This window comes from Ambystoma mexicanum, chromosome 11 (assembly GCF_040938575.1).
Source record: "Ambystoma mexicanum isolate Mex_15411 chromosome 11, UKY_AmexF1_1, whole genome shotgun sequence".
Lineage (NCBI taxonomy): Eukaryota > Metazoa > Chordata > Amphibia > Caudata > Ambystomatidae > Ambystoma > Ambystoma mexicanum.
In genome coordinates, this window is record NC_090934.1 from 986,825,341 (window position 1) to 986,851,291 (window position 25,951).

The following is a 25,951-nucleotide window of genomic DNA, read 5'->3' on the forward strand; positions in this document are numbered from 1 at the left end:
TCTTCCCAGCCACTGCAATTCTTGACAAATCTTACACTTTTTCCAAACACAGGCTAAAATAAAATATGCTATATGTGATTAAACAGAAAAATCAACCAGTACCATGCAAATGTTTTATGCCACTGGAAAATCACTAATATGTACTACAAAACACAAATCTCTTGTTTTAAACTGATGTGGCTGTCAAGAAATTCTGACAGAATACATTTGCCAACGAATTAATGGCAACTAAAAGCAATGTGTCAAAACATACTGATATGAGTGCAAGTGCCACTTAAATGAAGTAATTCAAGTGCCAGGAGAATATGCTTCTAATAATGTGTGTAAGAATGATTATTGCATTAGAATAACTGCACCTCAGAATATGATAAAAGATTCCTGTACTTCTACTTACTATCCACATTACGTGTCCTGTGGGTGGTGATAAAACCGGCCTTACAGCTAAGACATATACACCATCCATTTTTACTCCCTAAAAAAAAATCAAAATGTGCCCAGCAAAAACGAGAAACCATTAAAATGTTGTTGCTTCAACCCACAAAGCTCCACTGATATTTTTTCGAATTAGTGACCAGTAGAGCAGTGGCATAGGAAGGAACTCAATATTTACGCCTGATCTCTTTTAAGGGGAAGAACATCTTTTAATAAGCAGAAAGTATACCTATTGGCAGAGCCAATTACTTTTTTACTCCCTGAAAAATCGTTTGATTCCAAGTAGGGAGCAAAATCTGATTAGAGCCCCGTTTATGCCCCTGACATAGGAAGTTAAATGACAGGGCACATAATAAAGTCTATAGTTTTGCCCACCCTTCCACACCACAGCCTAGATAAAATTAATTAAGTGCCTTACTGAGGTTTATTATGGAGCCCTGCTGATGAAAGTCACACATATATGCCTTTTAAGTTAATAGCATCAATTCATCAGAGATACAACTGATTGAGTGCCTTCTTCTATAACTATGGATCCCTCTTCTGTAATTCTTTGTTATCAGTTAAATAAGATGCAAGGGATGCTAGAGACGATACACACAGAGCACATGGTTATATTGAAAAGCCCTCAGCAGCTGATCATAGAAAGAAAAAGGAGCTTTTGTCTAGACAGGTACTAGAATTTCCTATCCTTTAGCAAACAAGCAACACATTTCCTTCAGTGTACTGCCGAAACGTCTGATTTGGTTTTTGAAATGTGCTGCTTTGTTCATCACCTGCAAGGAGTAAATGACCCGTGCTCTTCCACCCATACCTTTCCCCGGCCCTTGCGCTAGCCTCCAATACTAGTTGATAGAGCACTGTAAAAAGTGAGGGATCGTAGCAGTAAACACTCACTGGGATATTTGCAGACCCACAATACTTTGTGGGTGATGCTTTTTGTAAGGCACAATGAGTAACAGAAATGCTGGCATGTGAATGTGATGCATATTATCCATATTACAACAAACATAAAACAAGTGGATGTAGGTACACATCTGCTAATCTTTCGCAGAGCCAAGAGAGAAAGAGTCAAAGTTGTCCGGTACCAACTTAATGTGTTCTGGGGCAGAAGTTAGAGTCATAAGGTAAAAGTGTGGTAGAATCAAGCTTAGGAATCATGGGTGGGAAGGGAACATTATCAGGGTAATGTGTGCAGGAATATCTTGGTTAGATTCTTCTGTTCATGCAGCCAGTTTTTCATATTAGTTTTTAACCTCTTGTGTGTATTCTGCTGTTAGGGATTTTGAGTGTTTACAGTCACTCTTGCATAGTAGTGTAATGCAAATGAGCAGAATATCAAGACTAGTTGCTTATTTGAAGAGAAAGAAAATTTCAAGTAATTTCTGTGACTTGAGCCTTATTACATTTTTTTTTTTTTTAAATAGGTGAGAATTGTCTGTGTGCGCTGCTAAAAATCTTCTGAGCGGCACCCAGAAGGAAGCTGGGCAGGCGCACATGCACACAGCTTAGAAGGAACACTGGTGAGGAGTCCTGCATAAATAGTGATAGGGCATTTCAGGAAGGAATTGACCAGGCTACTAGTTACTGTGGTCCTATCGTGCAGCAAAAGAACAGTACTATATTGCACAGCTGTTTAATTTGGAAGAAGGAGATTTTCTTAACTTTATTGTGACCACCAACAAGGAAGAGTCCATCAGAATGCCAATATGTACATCCACAAGAAATGTAGGTAGAAGAATGGTAACATCTGGGCTTTCAGTGATCGGGGGTGGGGTCCAGAAGGAATTCAGTTTAACCTAGGTTCATCTGGAGTCAGTCAGATATCACTCAGATTTGAAGGGCACTGATGCATTGATCTAGTTCAGTGAGTTGCCCCGAATCAAAAAGATTGACGATGATAGCGTATCATCTGCACATGTATGGTAAAATATGTTCAACCGGCGGATAAGATTGAACAGGAGAACCATGCGCAGGTTGAATAGAAGTCGGGTAATGGGGCAACTGTGTGGCACTCCAAAGGAAGGCAAGGGGCACGGTCCTAGAATGGAAGGCCCCCTCCACAAGTGGCTGCGTTCTTCCCTCCTAAAATGCAATGACCCATTTGTGAGCAGGGGTGGAGAGGAATGCACCAAGTCATCCCACCAGGATCTCCTGATCGATCATGTCAATTGTGAGACATCTAGTATGACCCATGTCCGCCGTTGCCTCCAAAATGTAATAACACACAACCAACAGACCAATTTCTGCACCGTGACTCGGTTGAAAGCCACATTAAGTAGGGACCAAAGATGCCATGGGAGGTTGAACGATTGGAGCTGTGAGGCATCAAATTTCTCTAGTGTTTTGGAGACTTGGGGAAAATTGCAAAGACATAACGATTACACCACACACGTTTTGTCGTGCATTAACATATGAATCACTTATTATTTTGAACTAGTCTCAGGAATTTATCAGCTCCACCACCCAGACCTAGTTACATATGCTTTCTACACGAGACTAGAACTGATGATAATCACATAACTCCAATATCAAATAAACATTCAGGTAGAAGTGCATACCTTCATTATCTTCTTCAGGTTCTTTGTGTACCATTTCTTCATCCTCACATGCACCCTTATGTCTTTTACTTTATTTGTTTTCCCTTTCTGTTTTTTTTTTGATAGATTGCCTATTTTTCTGTTGGGTAGCACATGCATTCTCCCACATCCACCTCTATATCTTGTTAATTATTACCTTGTTTAAGAGATTTTCAGGCCGATTCATGGAATTAATGTGCGCTGAAATTTTCAGCACAAGCGTGCAAAAGCGTGCAAAAGCGTGCGAATCGCAGTGCCAGTGCGAAAATCGCAGCAAAACCCACGCACAGCGATTCATGAAAGTCCGTGCACGTGTAAATCCCAGGATGTGCGCCAAAATTCTGCGTGGTGCACGCTGGCGCACACGTCTCCAAACAGCGTGCGCTACGCGCACAGCGAAATCGCACATAGCGCGGCGCAGACAACAAAAGTAGGAGGAACAGAGGGCGTGACACGCGGAATGGGGAACAACGCGTGAAAATGTGGGCGTCACAGGGGAAGTACAGGAGGCAAATGCGCAGAACGCCCACACGCACATTCAAAACACGTATTCATGGATTCGAACGGGGCTAACGCGTGCGCCAAAAAAAAGACGCGCTAATCCAGAAACACGTACCCCAGCAGGAAGCAAGCGTACGTGGACCCGCGCAGCATAAAGGTGCGCGCAAACAACAAACAAGCGCAGACGCCAGGATGAATATACCATTCCTAGCAGCAGTGGTCGTGGGATACCGCAGGAGGAGGATAGTCGGGCCCAGAATTTTCACTCCCAGAACCAGCCTTTTTGGGATGCCTGATGACCAGGTGTATGGGAGGTACAGGTTTCCACCTCACATAATACTCGACCTGGTGAGTGAGAGGATGACCTCACATCACCCACCCTGTGCTCCCAAGCACTCAGCCCCCTGGAGAAGGTCCTCAATGTACTGCACTTCTTGGCCACTGGATCATTTCAGCGGACAAGTGCTATAGTGGGGGTGGGAGGGGTGTCACAGGCCACGCAGTCATGCTGCCTACACCAGGTCTTGGCCATCATGACTGCACGCCCATCAGTCCGCAAGCACATATACCTGCCCAGAACACCTGCAGAAAGGCAGGATTTCTACGGGGTGGCACAATTCCCCAAAGTCCTAGGTGCCATTGATTGCACCCATGTGGCTCTACGCCCCCCCCAGGGCATCAGAGCACATCTATAGAAACCGCAAGCACTGGCATTCCATCAATGTCCAGGTAGTATGGAATGCCAAGGGAATCATCACCTCAGTATATGCCAACTATCCAGGGTCCACCCACGACAGTTTTATTTACAGAATGTCAACCCTAAACCGGGACCTAGAAGCTGGGCGGCATGGCGATACATGGCTGCTCGGTGAGTATAAATGCCACATCACATGCATGCATGTCAGATACTGAGTAAAGTCACAACCCCACTAATGATACCCATCACCACCTCCCCAGGGGACAGTGCCTACCCTCTGAGCACCCACATGATGACACCAATTCGGAACCCCACCACGCCACCCGAGGTACGATACAACACAGCCCACATTGCAACCCGGGGCATAGTGGAGCGCACATTCGGAGTATTCAAGTCACGCTTTCGCTCCCTTGACCATTCTGGCGGGCAGCTGTTATACGCTCCCCCAGTAGTGTGCAGGATTATAGTGGCAGCATGTGTCCTGCACAACGTTGCAACATGCCGGGGCCTGCCCGTGGACATGGTGGTGCCCCCACATCCCCAACCACATGCACGCCCGCTGCGCATGGGAGGGGAAAGGGCACGGGGTGAGGCAGCCTATATGCAGCTGGTGGCTAATTACTTCACCTAAAATCACACCGCTGTGGAGTGCACACAGCCCTGGCACATACCATCTGACAATCAATGATGATGACATAAGGGACAGTCAACTGTCACAACCATACCAGCCTGAGATTGGTCACCTGGAAGTGTTACATTGTGTGCATCCCTACCTACACAAACACCACCAATGCTGTGTCATCAAAAGACACACTTCTATGCTGCTAAATTCATTACCCCCTTGCAAAATACAACATGACAACAGTGCCATGTCACCCAACCCCTCCCTAGCACTGCCACCCAACACATCATGGCATGTCATGCTATGTGAGAGCAAACAAAGCAATCCTCAAAACATGACACAAGTGTCACAAAGTACAGTGTCCCTAATGGAAACTGGCCACACACAATATCCTCCCAGTAATGTAGAACTAACAACACACATGACCAAATACTTACCAACAATACAATGCAGCTACACAACCTCAAACATAGCATAAACATGACAGTACTAAGTTAAAGTAGGGGTAGTCTTACAACCTGATTATGGCAGCACATCGACCACTTCCAACTGTACAGTGCTGCTGCCACGCAAATTTGTAAGTGCACTGTTTACAACATGAACTCCATCTCCAAAGTAGACGGCCTTGTGAAGACATGAGGAATGAACTTGCAAATTAGGAGGAAGACATGGATGCACAAGCACATATCAATACACCATGCAGTGTACAATACAACAACAATATCCACTAGGAATGTATACACAGTATTGACTACAGACTGCCCACACAGCTCATGGGAGTCCAACGTCACTGTGTAAGTCACTGTCACTTGGGCACACCCTTTGCAAGCCCATGGAAACGGGAAGCAGGAGGGGTGTGTGTCTCACGAACCCAAGCATTTAACCCAAACTCAGGACAAGCCTGCATGTGCCCAGCCGGAATACAGTGCATGCCCACAGGAGCCACACAAGGCAACACACTGTAAAAAAAAATCAAAAATCAAAAATGGCCATGTGAGGGCCAGGGGGGGAGGCCACCCAGGAGGTCCGAGGACAGGGTGCTCACCAACAGCCACCTGTGTGGATGTTGGGGAAAAAAAACACCTCCATGGGCTCATGGCCTGCAAGGCTATGCCAATGTGGGAGAACTGCTGCTGTCGCTCTCATCACCCTCCGCTGCTGCCACAGGAGGTGGTGGTGCTATGGGAGGCAGCCCACGCAAAGCCCTGGTATGGTCCTCCATGGCAGCAAGCATGCGGGTGTGGAAGGTCTTGTTCTGGAGAATTATAGTGCGGAGATCCCCATGCACCACCTGACGTGATGCCCGGATCTCCTGCCGAGTTGCCTGCATCTCAGCTGAGAGCGAACGTGTGAGCCACTCCAGCTGCTGTTGTGTCCTCAAGTTAGTGGAAGCCTCAAGGTCAACAAGAGTCTCCCTGAGGTGATGGAGTTCTACCCTCAGGGCTTCCCTGTGGCCCTGGGACTCTATTGATATCGATTGGCGTAGCGTCTCCAGTGCCGCCCGTCTGTCCCTGTTGGACGCCAACATGTCCTCCCTGTGTGATTGGCAAATGGAGTCTGTTGCCTGCTGTAGTTGCTCCATCTGCCTTTCAGGGGGGACAATGGAAGTCACCACCCTCTCCATTGCTTGAGCCATCATCTCAACTGATGCTGCCTGTTGGGTTGCCATACCGTACATGGATTTTTCCCATGCGGTATTGCCTGGTGGCGTACGGCCACAGCGTCGGCGGGCACCACACCTGTTTGGGGCAAGGCGATTTGCGCCTTGCAGTGCCAGCACTGCCTGAGGCTGCAGGACTGCATTCCCCTCTGATCTGCTGGCCCAGGAACAGGATCAGATGTTGTGGAGTGTGACCCTGCATCCGTAACCGCCAAAGGCGGACTTACCAACACCGACATCCCCATAGAGGGTTCTACCCCTGGTGCAGGTGGGTTGGACAGAACAGAATCCCTGCCAGAAACACTTACCTGCGACGGCACATAGGTCTCATCATCCGAATCAGCCCCTGAATAGAGGTCTGAGGAGGTTCACCCAGAGACAACCCTGGACAGAATGGTCTGCAGCAAGATTGGGTTCTCACCCACAACCACACCACGTCCCCCACTGGTGCCCGGTCGTGCCTGAGATCCCTCCTGGGTCTGCACCATCTCCTCAACCTCAACAGCATCAAGTGCGTCATCCCATGCAAAAACATGAAAGACAAAAAATGGAAACAGGCATTAGCACCATAGCACATAAATAGGCCTGGTAAGCTACAGAAACAGTACATGATTTACACATGTCCCACATGACTATAACCCTCCCATGCATGCACTGTCACTGAGTTGGAAGGGGAGGCAAAAGGCAGACACTGATGACACCAAGATGGAAGAGCAACACATTTGCTGCATGCTGGGTAGCACTGCCATCACACATTGGCCTGTGAGTGGCATGTCCAATACACATACATGACACATGCCCTCACACAGATGGCATGTACCATAGCCATGGTACATTCCACAAGAACATCCATATGTCAGTGAATGAATACTGTCAGCCATCCATGTGAGATGGACATGATGAGATGAAAAATGCTACATAGTGTGACAAAATAGGCATGTGCCACACACTGCAACACATCAAGTGTACAAAAATACAGTGATTGCAGGCCGATGTACACATCAATGGTTGTGCACTTCAACATGACAGGAAACAACTATCATGTTCCACATTCAAACAGGCCCCAAATATTTATGTGATCAGGCCAATACTCAATCAGCCTGAATGGTCAAATCATTCACCTAACAAGGTAACACATGTGGGCCAATGTGGGGTTCATCAATGACCGAAGAATGTCACAAATGTGACAATAGGGCTGAGGAATGCGTAGCAAAAGTGGGAGAATTGAAACAATCAGCATGAACGAACACTGAAAAATACAAATAATGTTGTTGCAAGATGCCACTTCAAGGGCAACTGCCGTAATGTTGCACTAAATTACTACTGTGGGCAGAAGGGATACTGTCACACCCAAATCCAAGGCCGCTGAATGTTTTGGATGAAGCACATGGGTGACCCATACCACTCAGGCACACACACACCCTCACCTGGCACTCACACACACACCCTCACCTGGCACTCAATCAGAACCCGTCACCCAAACATCATACACATGCATTACACACACATGCATGGGCACTCACCGGACAATGCATCATAATCAGGTAGTTCTCCTACACCTTGGATCTGTTCCTCTGTGACGAAGGTCCCAGCAACAGACTCATGTTGAGTGAGTTTGTTGTCCTCTTGTGGAGACCCACCGCCAGTCACCATAGCAGCGGCATGATTTGAGGCCAGCTTGTTCTTTGCTCTGCGTTTCAGGTCATTCCACCGCTTGTAGCAATCATCAGCTGTGCGCTTCACAAATCCAAGGGCACTTCCTGCGGTCCGCGATGGTCTGCCAGTGTGCCCTACGTTGACCAGGTGTGGTCTTGCACCCTGCAGTCACCACCATTTCGCGGCTATGTGCTGAAACATAGGCCACAAGTGCATCAAGTTCCAGATCATTAAAGCTAGGCTTCCTTGAGGTGCCGGAGTGTCAGAGCACCCTTCTTCCTCTTCTTTAAAGGTGGAGCAGAGCCAGAGTGGCTTACGCCGCTCTGGTCAGTAGGGGCAGAATCACCGGTGGACTGGTTAGTAGGAGTGTGGCAATGCACAATGACCATAGGTCTTGATGCAGGCATTGGTTGCAGGGTAATGTTGGCAGGGGGAACGTCAGTTTGATGGACCTGGACTGACACTGTCCTGGCTGGGAGAGTCAGAGCTGGGGCGGATGGAGCTGCAGCCTCCCCACCCTGCATACTTTGGGCAGCAGATGACATAGCTGCCCCAGATCCACATGGCTTGGTGACAACAACTTGCACCGCCACACGTGGCCTAGACTTGCTGACCTGGAAGTCAGCCAGGGAGTCATCCTGTGCCATGTCAGGTGCCACAATGGGCTGGTCCAATAGGGGCTGAGCTGGGATGGTGTCAGCCACGTTTTCCTCAACCATGGGGGGGCATGGGTGTCCCTGATTGTTCCTCCACACATGGGGGTATAGGGGCACCCTGCAAATCCCAGCCATGTCCCCTACCACGCCCACCATGCCCACCTTTTGAAGGTCGGCCACATTTGCCTCCCTTACTGCTTGGTCGCTTCCCAACCATGGCACTGATGTTGTTGTGAGTATGGGAGTTGCAGTAAACTATTGTCCTGGGCAATTGGGGGTCAAAGGGGTAGGATACTAGATGGAATTCGTACCCTAGTGCTCTAACAAGGCTGTCTGTGACCCCTGGGGGAAGATGACGGGTCACGCAACGCACAGGTAGCCCAAAATAAAAAATTAACATGCACGCAACCCCTCGTAGACCACGTGCATGAAAAAATGAACTTGCACTACGCTGTGGCACCCAGAAACACAAAACAAAGCGTACGCGTAATACACGCAGCCTACAAGGACCTCTGAAGGGGAACGCAACACACGGGGCAAGCACAGTTGCTAAGTACGTGCGGAACTCACCGTCTGCCTGGGAAAAGAATGTGAAAAATACGCACGTGTGTGCGCGTTGGCAACACCCACGCCAAAAGAAGAATTGTATGCTGTCTGAGGAGACAGGACAAAGGAGAAGTGAACTCTGTCTGAGGAAACAGGCCCAACAAAAATTCAGAAAAGAGCAGTCAGAGGTAACAGGGAGTACAAACTAGAAACGCTGTGAAGTAATCGCGTGGAAACCGACAAGAAGTACAGATTTCACCCACTCGCTCTCCACGTAAAGCAGGTACAAGGAAATGGTGTCCTACACGTAGTTTTTAAACCGGCCCACACGTACACGTCAGATACGCGTGTACGTGGGCGCTTTCCTCCAATTATACGCGGTGACACTCGGACGTGCAGTTTTTCTACGTGGGCTCTGTCATCACATGCCATAATGTAACCTACGCGCTTACGCGCTAAGGGCCTTTGGTCCAGTGAAATCATGTGCGTGTGCTGACGCGCTTACTCGCTAAGGCCCTTTCCTCGAATTACACGCTGATGTGCAATTTTTTCATGTGCCAAATCACTCCGTATCAAGCTGGCCACGCGAAAACACACGGAAGACCACGCTCCTGCCCAGAAGGCCGAATTACTGCCCCCCAAAGCCCCGAGCAGGCTCCCACCTGCCATCTGCTGCTGCCTGACTACCTGCTGCCCACATGCCCTGCCATTTTGCTGCCTACACGTCAGCCAGGGGTGTAGTTGCTGTGAACACCCCTACTGGAACTGAAGACTCATGACTGGGATTCCATCGCTCCACAGCTCAGCCCCAGGACCCAGTTGCCCACCCACTCCTGCCTATGGGGTTGCCATGTCCAGCACAACACCATCTGGCAGCACTGGCAACCCCAAGCCAGAGAGGCAGAGGGCCACCAGCTTCACTGCCACCGAAGTTGGGTGTCCTGGTGGAGCAAGTCCTGGGGCAGTATGATGCCCTCTTTGGAAGTTTGCGCGCTGACAATGAAGGACGGACCAGGATCTGGATGGACATCGTGACTGCCATCAACGCGGAGGGGGTGGCAGTCCGTGACTTACATCATGTCAAGAAGCGCTGGGAGGACTTCAGGACCAGGACCCTCAACAAGGCCCGGCGCCTCGCTAAGGCAGCAGATGCCAAGGGGCGCCGGGGCCAGCTGTCGAACCATCAAATAAGGGTCCTGGAACGCATATGCCCAGCGCACTACGTCCAGATCCTTGAGAGGCAGACCCGTCTGGAGTCGAGCAGTAAGTGTACATGCATGTTTATAGTACGCTGTGTGTGTCGTGGTGTGCCAGTAGTGTGCAGGTTGCACATGTGTTTATGTAGGGCCATGTAGGGATGTGTATGAACATGGGCGTGAGGCTGCCACATGTTAGTCCTCTCAGTTGTGAGACACATTGATGGTGTATGTGTTGGTAAGCATGCTGGGCAAATGCAGGTGTGGGAGCACACGTTTGAATTTCTGTGTATGTACATTGGCATCGTTGTGGCATGGATGGTGGTTCATAATGCATGTATCTGCACTGTGTACATGTGCATGTATGTGTATCTGACAAGTGTTCAACTGTGATGCAACATGGATGCACGTGACACTGATATCTAGAAGGATGAATGGCAGATGTGACATGTATGGCGATCTCATCACTGCAACAGTTGGAGGTGATGTAGACATGCATGTAAGTGTGGTGGCGTGTGTGTATGTCTAGTGCACTCCTTGTGTTTCATGTGATGTCAGGCTCACATTTGGCTGTTCATGCTGTTGTATGTGTATGGATGGTGCTGCCTGGTGCAATATTGCTGTTGAAATGTTTATGTGTGTGAGTTAAAATGACATGTGTCTCATGGAGTGTGATGCCGTGTCTGAAGTTAAACATTACCACTCATGTGCAACTGTCATGTGTGTATCAGTCTATTGTACAGTGCCCTGATGCCTGTGTTTTATCTCTCCCTGTCTGCAGCGTCAACTGAAGAAGAGGGCGGAGAGGGTGCTGTGGAGCACAGCGGCAGTGATCGTCCCGCCAGCCGGAGACGCAAGGCCCGGCTCTCCTCCCAGATTGTCATCTCGTTGGGGAGTGAGGAGTCTGGTGCCACGTCCCAGGCCACAGCTGCCGAGGGTAGGTCCAAGAGGTGGAGGTTGGAGGTGGACTCCTCGGCAGCAAAAGGGGCAGCTGAGACCCCACAGGGTCCGACGGAGGAAGATGGCATGGAGTCATCCAGGTTGGTGGGGGGTTTGGTGGAGGAGGAGGCCGTGGAAGGGACACACACGGGGTCTGTAGGTGGGGATTCCACTGGTGCTAGTGGTGCAGTGCAGGACCAGGGACAGGAGGCAGCATAGCCAGCTGTGGAGGTGCCTGTGTGCAATCCTGTCCCTGATCCTGTCACTGCATCATCTGGCACCAGCAGGGATGCCTGCGTCCAGACCGGTTTTCAGGGAGGGGATTAGCGCACAACAACTGGCCTTCCTCTCCCTGCGGACGTGGCTATCCGGGACCGTGTTGAGCCTGTCCTGGCCGGGATAGCGTTGCGTCAACGGGGCATGCGAGGTGACGTGCAGTTTTTTCGTGAAGAGACTGCACGTCATCTCGGGTGCCTCTCTGACCGCGTTGACCTGCTGGGACGGGTCACCAGTGCTGGATTCCTCCGTGTGCTGGACCTCCTTGCGACCCCCTCCTCACCTGGACCCTCTATGCGCCAGTCGTCCTCCATGCCATCTTCCCACCCATGTATCACCTGGGTACCCTGTGGAGCTGCTTTTGACCCTGCGGCCAGGCTGGTGGAGGACACATACCTGCCACAGTCGGGAGTCGGACGTCCAGCAGGGGTGGCCAACTCAACAACTGCACCCCAGCCAGAGGAGGATGTGCAGGCAGCAAGAGCCAGGGCACAGGCAGAGGCACAGCAGCAGCAGCAACAAGGTGGGAGCAATCATGGCTCGGGGCCTTCGACATCGGAGGGGCAGGCATCGGCCAGAGGGCAGGAGGACCAAGGACTGGAAGTGTCTTCCGTGTGGCAGCGGTTAGGCCATGCTATAGATGCGGAGCGGCAGCGGGCAGAAGAGGCACGGCTCACGATCGCAGGGAGTTGGAGTAGAACATGTCGTCATCCCTGCGAACCCTCGGGCCATGGAAGAGGACCGCCTCCAGGACATTGTGCAGGAGTTCGATGATGCCCTGGCCCGGGACATCCAAAAGTGAGCCGTCGGACTAGCCCGCTGCCCTTGTAAATAGTTTTTAGAGTTAAGTTTCCCTTTCGTTTTCCTTTTATTTGTGGTCAATGGACAGTGCCACACACATTTGTATATAGTTATATTTTGAGGTAGTTTGTTAGGTAGGTTTCATTTGTTTGGTTGGGATCATGGACCCTTTACATCCTTGGACAATGGATTGTATATAGTTTCATCATGTATTCATTTTTTTTTTTTTTTGCATTATGGACATGGAGCAATGGAGATTTTTTTTTACATTTCATTTGGATTTGCGTTGTTGGAGGGTGACTTTGGACTGTTTTTCTTTCAAATTTTTTTGGATTGGTTATTTTCATTTAATCATCTTTTTCGCATGCTTTTCATTTCATGTTTCATATTTTGGTATGCTTTCATTTCATTTTTGATTTTATGTACATAATACATTTTCATTTTTTAGTTCCATGTGTGGGATTCGCTCATTGGGTTGATGAATGTGAAAATGTGGGTTTACACAAGCAATGCCAACCAGTGTATGACGGACATGTGTTGATGTACATAGTTGACTTTTGGTTTGTGTCATGAGATCGGCATTTCACTGCTGGGAGGTGGGGGTGCAGGGGGACATGAGTGGGGGCCTGCTGGCAGGTGCCCCACAGTGTTGGGGGTGGGGGTGCAGGTGGACATGAGTGGGGGCCTGCTAGCAGGTGCCCCTCAGTGCTGGGGGGTGGGGGTGCTGGGGGACATGAGTGGGACATAAGTGGGGGCCTGCTGGCAGGTGCCCCTCAATGCTGAGGGGTGGGGGTGCAAGGGGACATGAGTGGGGGCCTGCTGCCAGGTGCCCCACAGTGCTGGGGGGTGGGGGTGCAGGGGGACATGAGTGGGGGCCTGCTGGCAGGTGCCCCTCAGTGCTGGGGGGTGGGGGTGCAAGGGGACATGAGTGGGGGCCTGCTGGCAGGTGCCCTGCACTGCTGGGGGCTCGGGGTGCAAGGGGACATGAGTGGGGGCCTGCTGGCAGGTGCCCTGCACTGCTGGGGTGTGGGGGTGCAAGGGTACATGAGTGGGACATGAGTGGGGGCCTGCTGGCAGGTGCCCTGCACTGCTGGGAGGTGGGGGTGCAAGGGGACATGAGTGGGGGCCTGCTGGCAGGTGCCCTGCACTGCTTGGGGGTGGGGGTGCAAGGGGACATGAGTGGGGGCCTGCTGGCAGGTGCCCTGCACTGCTGGGGGTGGTGGGGGTGCAAGGGGACATGAGTGGGACATGAGTGGGGGCCTGCTGGCAGGTGCCCTGCACTGCTGGGGGGTGGGGGTGCAAGGGGACATGAGTAAGGCCTGCTGGCAGGTGCCCTGCACTGCTGGGGGGTGGGGGTGCAAGGGGAAATGAGTGGGGGCCTGCTGGCAGGTGCCCTGCACTGCTGGGGGTGGTGGGGGTGCAAGGGGACATGAGTGGGACATGAGTGGGGGCCTGCTGGCAGGTGCCCTGCACTGCTGGGGGTGGGGGTGCAGGGGGTCATGCGTTGGTGATCAGTAGTGCAAGCTGACATGTGGCTTGGCTGGGGGGCATGCCCATGGTGGATGGGCTGCCTGCGGGACATGACCAGGGGTACAGGGTAGTCCCCTGTGGTGTGGGTTGCCTGCAGGGGTCGTGGAGGGTGTAGAGGGAACACCTGGGAGGACCCACACTGCCAATTCACGTGTAGGACTCCCCGCGCACCCCCGAAATTCATGTACCCCGCTCTGACAGAAAAATCGCATGTGAAACTTCCCGCGCACCCCAGGAACACACGTACCCGGCTCCAATCGCGTGTGAGACTTCCCGCGAACCCCAGTTATACACGTACCCCACTCGCACAGGGCCAATTGCGTGTGAAACTTCCCGCGCACTCCAGGAATACACGTACCCCACTCACACAGGGCCAATCGCGTGTGAAACTTCCCGCGCACCCCTGAAATACACGTACCCTGCTACAATCGCGTGTGAAACTTCCCGCGAACCCCAGTTATACACACCTGACTCGCACAGGCCCTTTCGCGTGTGAAACTTCCTGCGCACCCCCGAAATACACGTACCCGGATCCAATCGCGTGTGAGACTTCCCGTGAACCCCCGTAATACATGTACCCTGCTCCAATTGCGTGTGAAACTTCCCGCGAACCCCAGGAATACAAGTACCCCGCTCGCACAGTGCCCTTTCGCGTGTAAAACTTCACGCAAACCCCGGTAATACAAGTACCCCGCTCGCACAGGGCCCTTTCGCGTGTAAAACTTCACGCAAACCCCAGTAATACATGTTCCCTGCTCGCACAGGGCCCTTTCGAGTGTGAAACTTCCCGCGAACCCCAGTTATACACACCTGACTCGCACAGGCCCTTTCGCGTGTGAAACTTCCTGTGCACCCCCGAAATACACGTACCCAGATCCAATCGCGTGTGAGACTTCCCGCGAACCCCTGTAATACATGTACCCTGCTCCAATTGCGTTGAAACTTCCCGTGAACCCCGTAATACACGTACCCTGCTCCAATCGTGTGTGAAACTTCCCGCGAACCCCAGTAATACACGTACCCAGCTCGCACAGGGCCTATTGCGTGTGAAACTTCCTGCGCACCCCCGAAATACACGTACCCTGCTCCAATCACGTGTGAGACTTCCCGCGAACCCCCGTAATACACGTACCCTGCTCCAATCGCATGTGAAACTTCCCGCGAACCCCAGTTATACACCTACCCCACTCACACAGGCCCTTTCGCGTGTGAAACTTCACGCGAACCCCAGTAAAACACGTTCCCCGCTTAGCGTTTGCCGTTTGGCAGCCCTGTAAACTGGTCCAGGGTTAGCGCATCCCTTTGCGCTGGATTGGGGATTTTGATGGCTTTTCCTTTTTTGAGGGCGTTCTTGGGGGTGTAACTGGCGCTGCTGCAGGGTCGCTGCGCCACAGCTGGTTTTGGAGGCTAAAATCCAGGAATATGCTGTGCGCGGAAATCGATTTTAGCACACACGGCTGGCGCAGACATTCGCACGCGCACACTGTGCGCCAGCCGCGTGTGCGAAATTTTATGAATTACCCCCTTTGCCTCTGGCCCCACCAACATGCAGGCAGTGGACCAGATAACGTGGGTTCCATTAAAATGACACAATTTCCTAAATATGTGATAAACAAAGCAAAGGTGTGACAGGATGTGTGTGCCACACCTACACTGGTAGCTAGTGATTTTAACAAAAAAACAACAGAGAATGTTTTTTTTAACGAAACAAAATAGAAAAAATATCACATTTTTAAAAATCTATATATATGGGATGGGGTAGGAGGTTAACACGGGTGGGATATAAACAGAGGTAAATGGGAGTTAAGGGGAGACCCCCTCAAATAAAACAAAATAAACAAATGAAGTGATTTGTGGTTTCGTAAAAAAAAAATTAAAAAATCATTCCCCGAAATTATTTTCGGTAAAAATCACATAGAACCACCTACACCTCCCTACGATTGCCTTGTTCTAGAACCTCTAAAACAAATGCCTCTTGTGATAAATGACACGCTTCCATCAAAACCTCCTGTGGCCTATTCACGATCATGAAAGGTATTTCCACTCCAAGCACTGTTTTAGTCTGGATGGCTCCATCAGTAGAAAGTTGCAAGAAAGGCCCAATCCATACTTTCATCTGAAATCACCAACATCCACAACACAATCCAAAAGCAGCACATCAATCACCATCTCAAACCACCACCAACATACCACATCCACCACCCCTCCTCCTTTTTGCAATACACCTCTTGTAATGGTCCGGCCCAGTTTTCTCTCTAAATTGGCATTAGTGTTCCCCCTGTCTCTTCTAATTTCAACAGCTTTCAATTGGCACCCAATCTATCAATGTTAAGAAATATATAAAAAAGTTTGTCACTCAACTGGCTCACCAGTTTATCATTCACTGTAAATGCCTGAATCACTGCCGTTTGGTTTTTGCCAAACACAAGGTATTCCACTCACAGCATAAACGAAACAATGTTGACCCGTGACAGGCTGTGCTTATCCTCCCTGACCCCACTGGACAGCACCCTGCTCTAGATCATAAAGGATCAAATGTGCCCGCATGAAGAAGAGCCTTTGTGGGTACTGTGTTAAACAGGCTGTAGTATAGTCTATGCATTATTGTTGGTTTGCCACAGTGTTCTCAAAAAGAAGAGTCATGCACGAAAGTATCATTCTAGGACACTCTATTGCCCTTTTAGTGTACAGACTAATGCAAACTAAATGTCAGTATTGTGATATAACTTAATATACAAAGTGTCAGGAGGGCTCTGTCACTAAGTGTCAGGATGATAAGTTCCAATTGTCAGAATGTGAGGTGGAGGAACGGGCCATTGTCTCAACAACATTGGGTACTTCCCTTTTCCTTCAAAGGGGTTCCACAAAAGCAATAGTGATTGCATAATGTTCCAGAAAACAACTCAAGCAATCCAGGACAAACGAAGGATGCAAAATGAAGTGTTTCAAAGACTCAATGTTCTTAGGCAGCCAGGTGCTATTTTGGCCATATTGGTTGCTGCCTGTTAGGTTTCTTGTTTTCTGCCATATACTCGGTTTGTAGGCTGGCCACAATGTCCTCCCAGGTTGGTGCTTCGTGAGGGTTTAGTGTACCCTAGTGGGGTTTGGTGGTGAAGTGTGTTCCTACTCTCCCCTTTCTTCCCCAGCTCATCTTGGGATTCAACCTGGGCCCTGCTCCTGCCCTGTCTAGAACTACACTGTCCTTCCTGTGCTGCAGTGTGTTTGTTCTCTTTCTTCCACCAACCTATATACTTCCCCTGGCTCAGGTGGTCCATTTGGACCTCTCAGTCTCTTATGTCTATGTAGTGGTTTTCCCTTCTTGGGCTCCTCCTCTCTGGGGCATACATGGATCCCGCTTTCTAGGTTATCAACCTTTTCTGATATCTCTAGAGGTTGCATATTTACTGCAAACTCACTTCCCACTTCTCTTGCCTTTCTCCTTCCCCTTTCAACATCAGTACTATCTTCTAACATCTCCACTTTTTCCCCCCCAAAGCTTATCCTCTCCTTTGGTCTGGTTAATATTCTCTCTCAGGTATTTCACTCCTCAAGTTTCGACAAATGTTACTTCAACAATATCTCTCTTCAAACTTTCTTCTCCTGTCTTATTCCTCCAAACAATATCAATTTCTGTTACTGCTCTAAAAGGTGGTCCTTTTTGTATTACTGTCTTCTCCTCTTTTTCTCTGACGATACCACTTGTCTCCCTCTCTTGCTCTCTCTATCCCAGATGATATCCCTTGTTGTTGCTGCACTTTACACTTTATCTATGTACTTAAATCAAACTCCCCCACTCCAATTCCTCAGCTGTCTTCCCAAGAATGTCACTTTGTTCTTGCTTCTAAGTTCCCCTCCTCAAGTGTCAGAAACACTCCCTTTGAACATTGTAATTCTGTGTCTTTCTTTACAATCAACTCACTCTTCCAATTGCTTCTCTCTTGGTCTTTTCGACAATCTCTCTCTCTCTAACCTCCCCTCCTGATCGAATTTAACATCATTCTTCCAAGACAAACCCTTTCCTCTCCTCAAAAACCTTTCAGTGACGTCAAACTCCAATCACACACCAGTACTTGCTTTCTAGGCTCATCTTCTGGTCTCTCTGCTTACCACACATTCCTTCCTGGGCCCTCCCTGGAAATGCAGTAGACCTGCTGGCAGCTCTCCCACAGACTGACAATTCTGGTGTGGATTGACTTATCTTTTAAAGGCCAGTTCCCCCTCCTGTTGGAGGTCACCTAAGCACATTCATTGCACGTGTGCTGTAGTGTTAGTCTCTTTCCTGATCGGGCCATGCATACAGGGTCATGTCCTGTGTCAGGAGGCAGCCCTAATGGCATTGATGTTTCAGGCCTTTGGAAGCTCGCGGCCCCCACATGGAGTAGATAAATGGGTGGTCGCAGGACAAGGAACAAGTTACTTACCTGTAACTGTTGTTCTCCAGCATGGGTCTGGCATGGATTCACATGCTCATGAATATTCCCCGTCGTCAGGCTGGGAATCCTCGGTAAAGAAAAAATCAATATCAGTTTCGTTTCTGATCTGTCTTTCGTAGTAGTAACCAATCACTGATCTCTGCGTCATACTGACCACAGCCAATGACTGCCCTCTACCTAAGCCCCGCCTCTGGCAGCCATCTTCAGATTTGGTAGCACGTGAAGTGGCAGTATGACCAAGTGAAGAGCCGCAGAGGGGTAGGCGGGAGGGTTTGCATGTGAATCCATGCCAGACCCATGCTGGAGAACAACAGTTACAGGTAAGTAACTTGTTCCTTCTCCAGCATGGGGTCTGGCATGGATTCACATGCTCATGAATAAAGAATACATAGCAGTACACACATGCACAACCACGGGAGGTGGCAAAGGCTCAACATTAAGCATTACATCAAACTCAAGATTAAGCAATTCTTACCTCCTCACCAGGCTCACCTCAGGCGAACAAGTTGCGCAGCACTGCTTGGCCGACCCTGGACTCCTCCCTGGAATCCCGATCGACGCAGTCGAATTTCGTGAAGGTGTGCGTCGACCTCCACGTAGCAGCCCTGCAGATGACCAGCAAGGGCACACCAGATAGGAACGCCGTGGTAGCTGCGATCGCTCTGGTGGAATGGGCTCTCGGACGGCCAGGCAGCGGTCGGTTTGCCAACCGATGACAGTACATGATACAGCCGGAGAGCCATCTGGAAATGGAGGCCTTTGAGAGAGCCTTCCCCTGATTGACAGGTCCAAAGTTCACAAAAAGTTGTGACGTCTTCCGAAAACACTTCGTGCGGTCCACGTAGAACTTCAGCGCTCTAGCCACATCCAGCGAGTGCAAAGTCCTTTCGGCCGGCGACGAAGGCAACGGGAAGAAAACAGGCAACACCAAGGGTTCGTTGAGGTGGAAGTCCGACGGCACCTTGGGCATAAAGGAGGGGTGCGTCCTGAGCACTACCCTTGTGTCGTGAAAAGTCAAGTACGGAGGCTTGCAGGAAAGGGCCTGGATCTCTCCCACTCGTCGTGCGGAGGTGATGGCCACAAGGAACGCTGTTTTCCACGACAAGAACTTCAACAGAGCCGAGTGCAGAGGCTCGAACGGAGGTCCCATGAGCTTGGTCAGCACCACATTGAGCTCCCACGCCGGGGCCGGAGCCTTCACCGGCGGGAACAATCTGAACAGTCCCTTCATGAATTCCTTCACCAGACGATGAGACCACAAAGACGTCCGCCCCGTGGTTCTGGTGTATCGGGAGATCGCAGCAAGATGAATCTTGATGGACGCGTGAGCCAGTCCAGCCTTGGCCAGCGTCAGAAGGTACGGCAGTACCTGGGGAGCCGTAATCCGTAGAGGGTTAATCTTCTGTGCGTGGCACCAGACAGAGAACCTCTTCCATTTGTGTCCATAGCATTTAAGAGTTGAGGACGCCCTGGCCTTTGCAAGAACCTCTCTGCAGTCGGCCGGTATGTCGTATCCTCCAAACTCTAACGCTGCAGGAGCCAGGCCTGCAAGTTCAGCGACTTTGGGTCGTGATGGAGGATGGCGCCTCCTTCCCTGGAGAGAAGATCCGCGTCCAGTGGCAGCTTGATTGACGGGGACGCTGACAAGTCCAGAAGGTCCGGGAACCATATCTGCCTCGGCCACGCAGGTGCGACGAGGATCATCCTGCACCGTGACCTTTTGAGCTGGTTGATGAGCCGGATCAGCAATGGCAATGGAGGGAACGCGTATAGAAACAGGCCCTCCCAGGGGAACGAGAAAGCATCGCCCATGCTCCTCGGCTGGGGAAACCTGCTGGCGAACCTCCGGCACTTGGAGTTCGTCGCCGTCGCGAACAGATCGATCTGGGGAGTGCCCCACCGTCGGAAGAGGCGGTCCACTAGATCCTGTCGTAGTTCCCACTCGTGGCACGAGCGCAGCTCTCTGCTGAGCGAGTCGGCGATGGTGTTTTTTATCCCTGCCAGATGAAACGGCACCAGAAACATCCCTTGGGCGACGGCCCAATGCCACAGATCCTGCGCCTCTTTGGACAGGCTGGGGATCTGGTACCGCCTTGCTTCCTGATGTAGAACATGGTGGTAGTGTTGTCGGTGAAGATCCTCACCACCTTGCCCTTGAGGGACGGAAGGAAGGACCTGAGGGCCCAAAACACTGCACGGAGCTCCAGGACGTTGATATGGAGGGACTTCTCCGTCGGAAGCCAAAGGCCTCTCGCGTGCAGATTTTCGGTGTGCGCTCCCCACCCTTCCAGGGAGGCATCGGTGGTCACTGTCTCCTGGTGGCCAGGGGTCTGGAAGTCCATGCCCGCCATCAGATGCGCGCGGGTGCCCCACCACCAGATCGCTCGTCGGAAACTCTCGTCGAGTGTGATCCTCTCCTTGAAGCTGCCCGTCGTCTGGATCCAACGCGCGTCCAGGAACTCCTGTAACGGCCGCATCCGAAGCCTGCACAGGCGGATGAGATAAATGCAAGAAGACATCATTCCGAGGAGGGATTTGATGGACCTCACCCTGGCCGCGTCCGCAACCAGCATCCGCTGCACCTTGCCCAAGATGGCCCTCGTCCTTTCCTCCGACGGAGAGGCCAGAAGCGACACTGTGTCGAGCTTCGCTCCCAGAAACAGTGCGTCTTGCGAGGGCACCAGGTGGGACTTGGCGTAGTTTATGGAGAATCCCAAGTCCGTGAGTAGTTGGACGGTCCTTGCCGTGTGCTCCACGGCGAGCTCCTTCGTCTTTGCACGGATGAGCCAGTCGTCCAGGTAGGGGTAGATGTGGATCCCCTCTCGGCACAGCTGCGCCGCCACCGGTGCGAGGCACTTGGTGAACACCCTGGGTGCCGACCTCAAACCGAAGGGAAGGGCTTTGAACTGGTAGTGATGCCCTTGGACCACGAACCTGAGAAACTTTCGGTGTCCCTTTAGGATGGGGATATGGAAGTAGGCATCCTCCAAATCCAACGACGACAGGAAATCGCCCTCCTCCAGCTGACCCAGGACGTGTTGGAGGGTGACCATCCGGAACTTCTGTGCCTTGATGAATTTGTTCAGTCGTCGTAGGTCCAGGATGGGACGCCATCCTCCCGTCTTCTTCTTCACGAGGAAGTATCTTGAGTAAACTCCGGAGCCCCGAAGCCTCTTTGGGACGAGCTTGATGGCGCCCTTCTTGAGCATCGCCTTTACCTCCAAGAGAAGTTGAGGGACGTGATGTTCTTTCCTGGCCACAGGGGGAACGCGCGGGCACCTCTTTAGAAACTCGAGCGCGTGACCCTGAGCTAGAGCGTCCAGCACCCAACGGTCGGTGGAGATGGACTCCCACAAGCTGACGAAGCTTGCCAGCCGGCCTCCCACCGGGGTGCTTCGGTGGGGGCCCGACCCCGCGGCCGGTTCAGTCCTGCTTCGACGAGGCTTTGCCGCCTTGTCCTCCCTGGCGACGACGGCGGGGTCTGCCTGACCTGCCTCGTCCCCGGTAAGCTTCCTGTGACGACGAACGGGCTGCTTGACAGTAGGTGGAAAATCCGCCGCTGGAACCTTTGGAGGCACCCTGTTTGCCTCCGCCGCTCCAAAAGGGCGGCCGCCATTGCTGGAGAACCCCAAGAGCCCGGGCCGTCTCCGTGTCCGCCTTGAAGGCTTGAAGGGAATCGTCCACTGTTTTCCCAAACAGGTTGTTTCCGTCGAACGGCATGTCCAAGACTCTGGTCTGCACGTCCTGACGGAAGTCAGTAGCCTTGAGCCATCCACGCCGCCTATATCACACGCCGTTGCCCAACTGGCGGAATCCAGTGTCAGCGATGTCCGTCGCAATCGTAATGGCGTGGTCCGACGCCACCTCTCCTTCCTGCAAGATCTCTAGGGCTTCCGCCCTCTTGTCGTCTGGTAGGAAGTCCAGCAGGGGGCCCAGTTTGTACCACAACTCCCTGTCGTAGCGGGCTACGATAGCCAAGGCGTTGGCCGCCTTAATCGTCGTCGCTGCCGACGAGATGACTCTGCGTCCCATCGTGTCTAATTTCTTACCCTCGCCGTCCGGCAGGGTGGTCGACGTAGAGGCTGCGCCCCCCCCCCGCTTTCTTCCTGGCCGCCGCGGAGACGACCGAGTCCGGGGTCGGCTGTGCTCGAAGGCACAAGGGGGCCGCGTCCGGGACCCGGTACTTCTTCTCGTACCGATCCCTTCTCGCCGGCGTCGTGGATGGGTTCTTGAGGAGGGCGAGGCCCTCATCCCAAATATCGTCCAGTAGAGGTACAGCGAGGACCGTCTTCCTCTTGGCCTCGCGTCGTTGATAAAGGAAACCTTCCTTCTTCTCTTCCGGGCAGAGCTGGAAAAGCTCGGATGCCCTGGCAATCATGGAGTGAAACGATCCAATCTCGTCGGGCGGGGAAGCCCGGATGGGAGGTGACGACGGGAGATCCTCGTCGTAAACCTCATCGTCTGTACCCGTCGCGGCCGTGTCAGTCCCCGTATCATCCTCACGTGTTGTGGACGGGGAGGAGGGCTGAACAGGGCGCGATGGCTGAAAAGGAGGTGGAGGATGAATCCTTCTCTTAGGGGGAGGGCTCCCAGAAGGGCCTGGCTCCGGGTCCCCCGTCGGGAGCGGTTCCTCCGTTGGTGGTAACGGCAGTCTCGTCCTTATCTCCGAGCATAAGGACTGTATAGCCAACAAAATGGCTGCCGAGTTGTCTTGCGGTACTGGTTGAGGGGGAGTCCGACGGGCGGTCCGGAGACCCGTCGGCACCCTCGACGTTCTCGTCGTCTCCTACGTCGGGGTCCCTCCCAACGGGCTGGTCTTCTTCCACGCCAACGCCGTGGCTTAAGACTTCGATCAGCTCCTCCTCAGAGGTTGAGGCCGAATCCACGACGACCTCCTGCCCCCCCTTTTTCTTCTCCGTCGGAGGTTTCACGGGGGTCCTGTCGATGGGCAAGAAAGAGGACTCCCTCCACGGTGGCAGGGAGACTCTGGGCCCCGAGGTCGCCACCACTGGTGTAGCCTCCACAGGCTGAGCCAGGGCCGCCGCGACTGTCTCGATAGAGGCCTTGGCCGGGTGGATTAAGGCTTTCACCACCTTAGGTGCGCTCACCGCCTTCTCCTTGGGGGGAGGGTCACCGCCTCGCTCCCCCTCCGATGGGGCCTTCGAGCTCGACCAGGGTTTCTCCAGGAGCTTTGCCGGGTGCTCGGCCTTCCTCTTACCCGAGCCAGAGCGTTGGCTCGTGGTTGATGGCGCCGGGGAGGATGCGCCCTGCCTGGCGCCCGTAGAGCCCGACCGTTCGGCGCTCCCGGTGCCAGCGGACTCGCAGTGCTTGGCCTTCTGTTGGACCCCCGTCGCCGGGGCGCCCTCAAAGGTCTTAGAAGACCACTCGGATTTCTTCTTCTCGCCTGACGGGCTCTTTCCTTCCAGCCAGTTGGCGAGATGTTGATGGCGGTCCTTCATGGTCCGCTCCGACATATTGCCGCAAAACGCACAGTCCTTCTCCACGTGCGTCTTGTCCTCATGTAGGCAGTAGAGGCAAAGGGAGTGTTCGTCCTCCTTAAAGACATTCTGAAGCTGGCATCCAGGGCAGACCCTGAACAGCTTTCCGGGCGTCGAGCTTCCCTTCTCCTGGGCCATGTCCGAGATGGGCCTGAGAAACTTCTGGAGTCCTCCAAAAGCGTGGCTCCACAAAATCTTCACCCTTGAGGGGCGTAGACGAATCCGACACGGGTCCCCGTTAATCGGATGAAGAGACGGTGGAGCTTGAGGCTCTTTTGACCGGAAAAAAAAAAAAATTCTGAGAAAAAACGTGAAAAAAGCACTAACGCTCGAGAGCAATAGCACGAGGATCCCAACACTTGAACGTGCGGTAAAAATCTGAAGATGGCTGCCAGAGGCGGGGCTTAGGTAGAGGGCAGTCATTGGCTGTGGTCAGTATGACGCAGAGATCAGTGATTGGTTACTACTACGAAAGACAGATCAGAAACGAAACTGATACGGATTTTTTCTTTACCGAGGATTCCCAGCCTGACGACGGGGAATATTCATGAGCATGTGAATCCATGCCAGACCCCATGCTGGAGAAAAAGGTTGGACCTCGCCACATTACATGCCTTCCTACGGAGATCGACTCAAACAGTGGTGCATGAACTTCACTTGTTAGAGAGTTCACCTTCATTTCCCGGGTGCCCAAAGGATATTCATATTTGACCTCATGTGTCACTTCTCTGCGCCTCAGTGCCGGGGTTCTCCCAGTCCTCTGGTACACAAGTCACCCCCAACTCTTTCTCCAGATTAAGGGGCAGATGATTTGCATCTGCTAACCAAATGCCTAAACACCATGGATTACTGGATATCTGCCAAATGACTGTAATTATATTGCACAGGTAACAACGTTCCCACTGATTGACTCAGAGAACAAACATTCATTAGGACCCCCTTATCCAGCTGCTTCCAATGTTCCTACAACCCATTAAATAGCACACGTGAAAAACAGATATAACTTATCTTTGATTCCCAGCCCCTCTTCTCCACCACACACCACAAATCACTTGATCACATTTGGGTAGGTGACAATTACTGTACAAACGAATGACTTCCTCCCAAACCACTTAACAAGAATCCAGACTCTTGTCTTATCCTACCTATTCATGGACCAAGAAGCATGTCATCTTCACTTCCCACAGGTAGCCTAAATTGTAGCCAACAGAGGAGTTGAAGGCCCGAAACCAGACTTCATATATTGATGACTTCAGCTGCTACCTCTTGATCCACTTCAAATGCACGGGCATATTTTACTAATTCATCCACACTAAACAAATCAATACTTTTACTTCAGCCCAAAAATGCTTGAAATTTCACTACCAGAACCTTCATATCAATGATACACACAATTCCCAAGATCCTATCAACCCTGTCAAAGGCCCACAGACCCATTAAATGCCATATTGAACTCTAATCTCTTCACATTCTCTTTTTACCCAACCCCCTACCTCCACCAACCGTCAACAAGACAATGGGTCTCATACAAGTTTGGCGGTGCGGAAATAAGTGTGCCGGTAGCAACATACCGGTTCCCTTTCCGGACCGCCAAACTAAGAGTTTGCCAGTAGGAGTCACACCTACTGGAGGTTCAGGCCCCTACTGGCAGTGTTTTCACGAAAGAACTGGCACCGTTAGCAACAGGGATTTACCATTTTCCCCACCTGCCATAATATCCCGTTGGCACCAGGATGTCGGGCGGTGGAAACAGTATTATGGGGTTGCTGGCAGTCCGCCGCCTACCGGCAGGTTTTTCCAGCAACCCCGTAGTAATGGCCAACCTGTAGATCTTTGCATATAATCCTCTGCTCATCCACATGCACCCACTGACCTAAACCTTTATTCTGGGCTGTAATGGCCATCTGTAACCACATGTGTGACATGCTGTAC

At 51.7% G+C, this 25,951-nt stretch overlaps 1 protein-coding gene across 11 annotated transcripts in view; it reads right to left on the reverse strand.

Moving 5' to 3' along the window:
* OSBPL5 (oxysterol binding protein like 5) overlaps positions 1-25,951 on the reverse strand; it is a 1,112,782-nt gene that overhangs the window by 517,252 nt on the left and 569,579 nt on the right. The window lies entirely within an intron of this gene.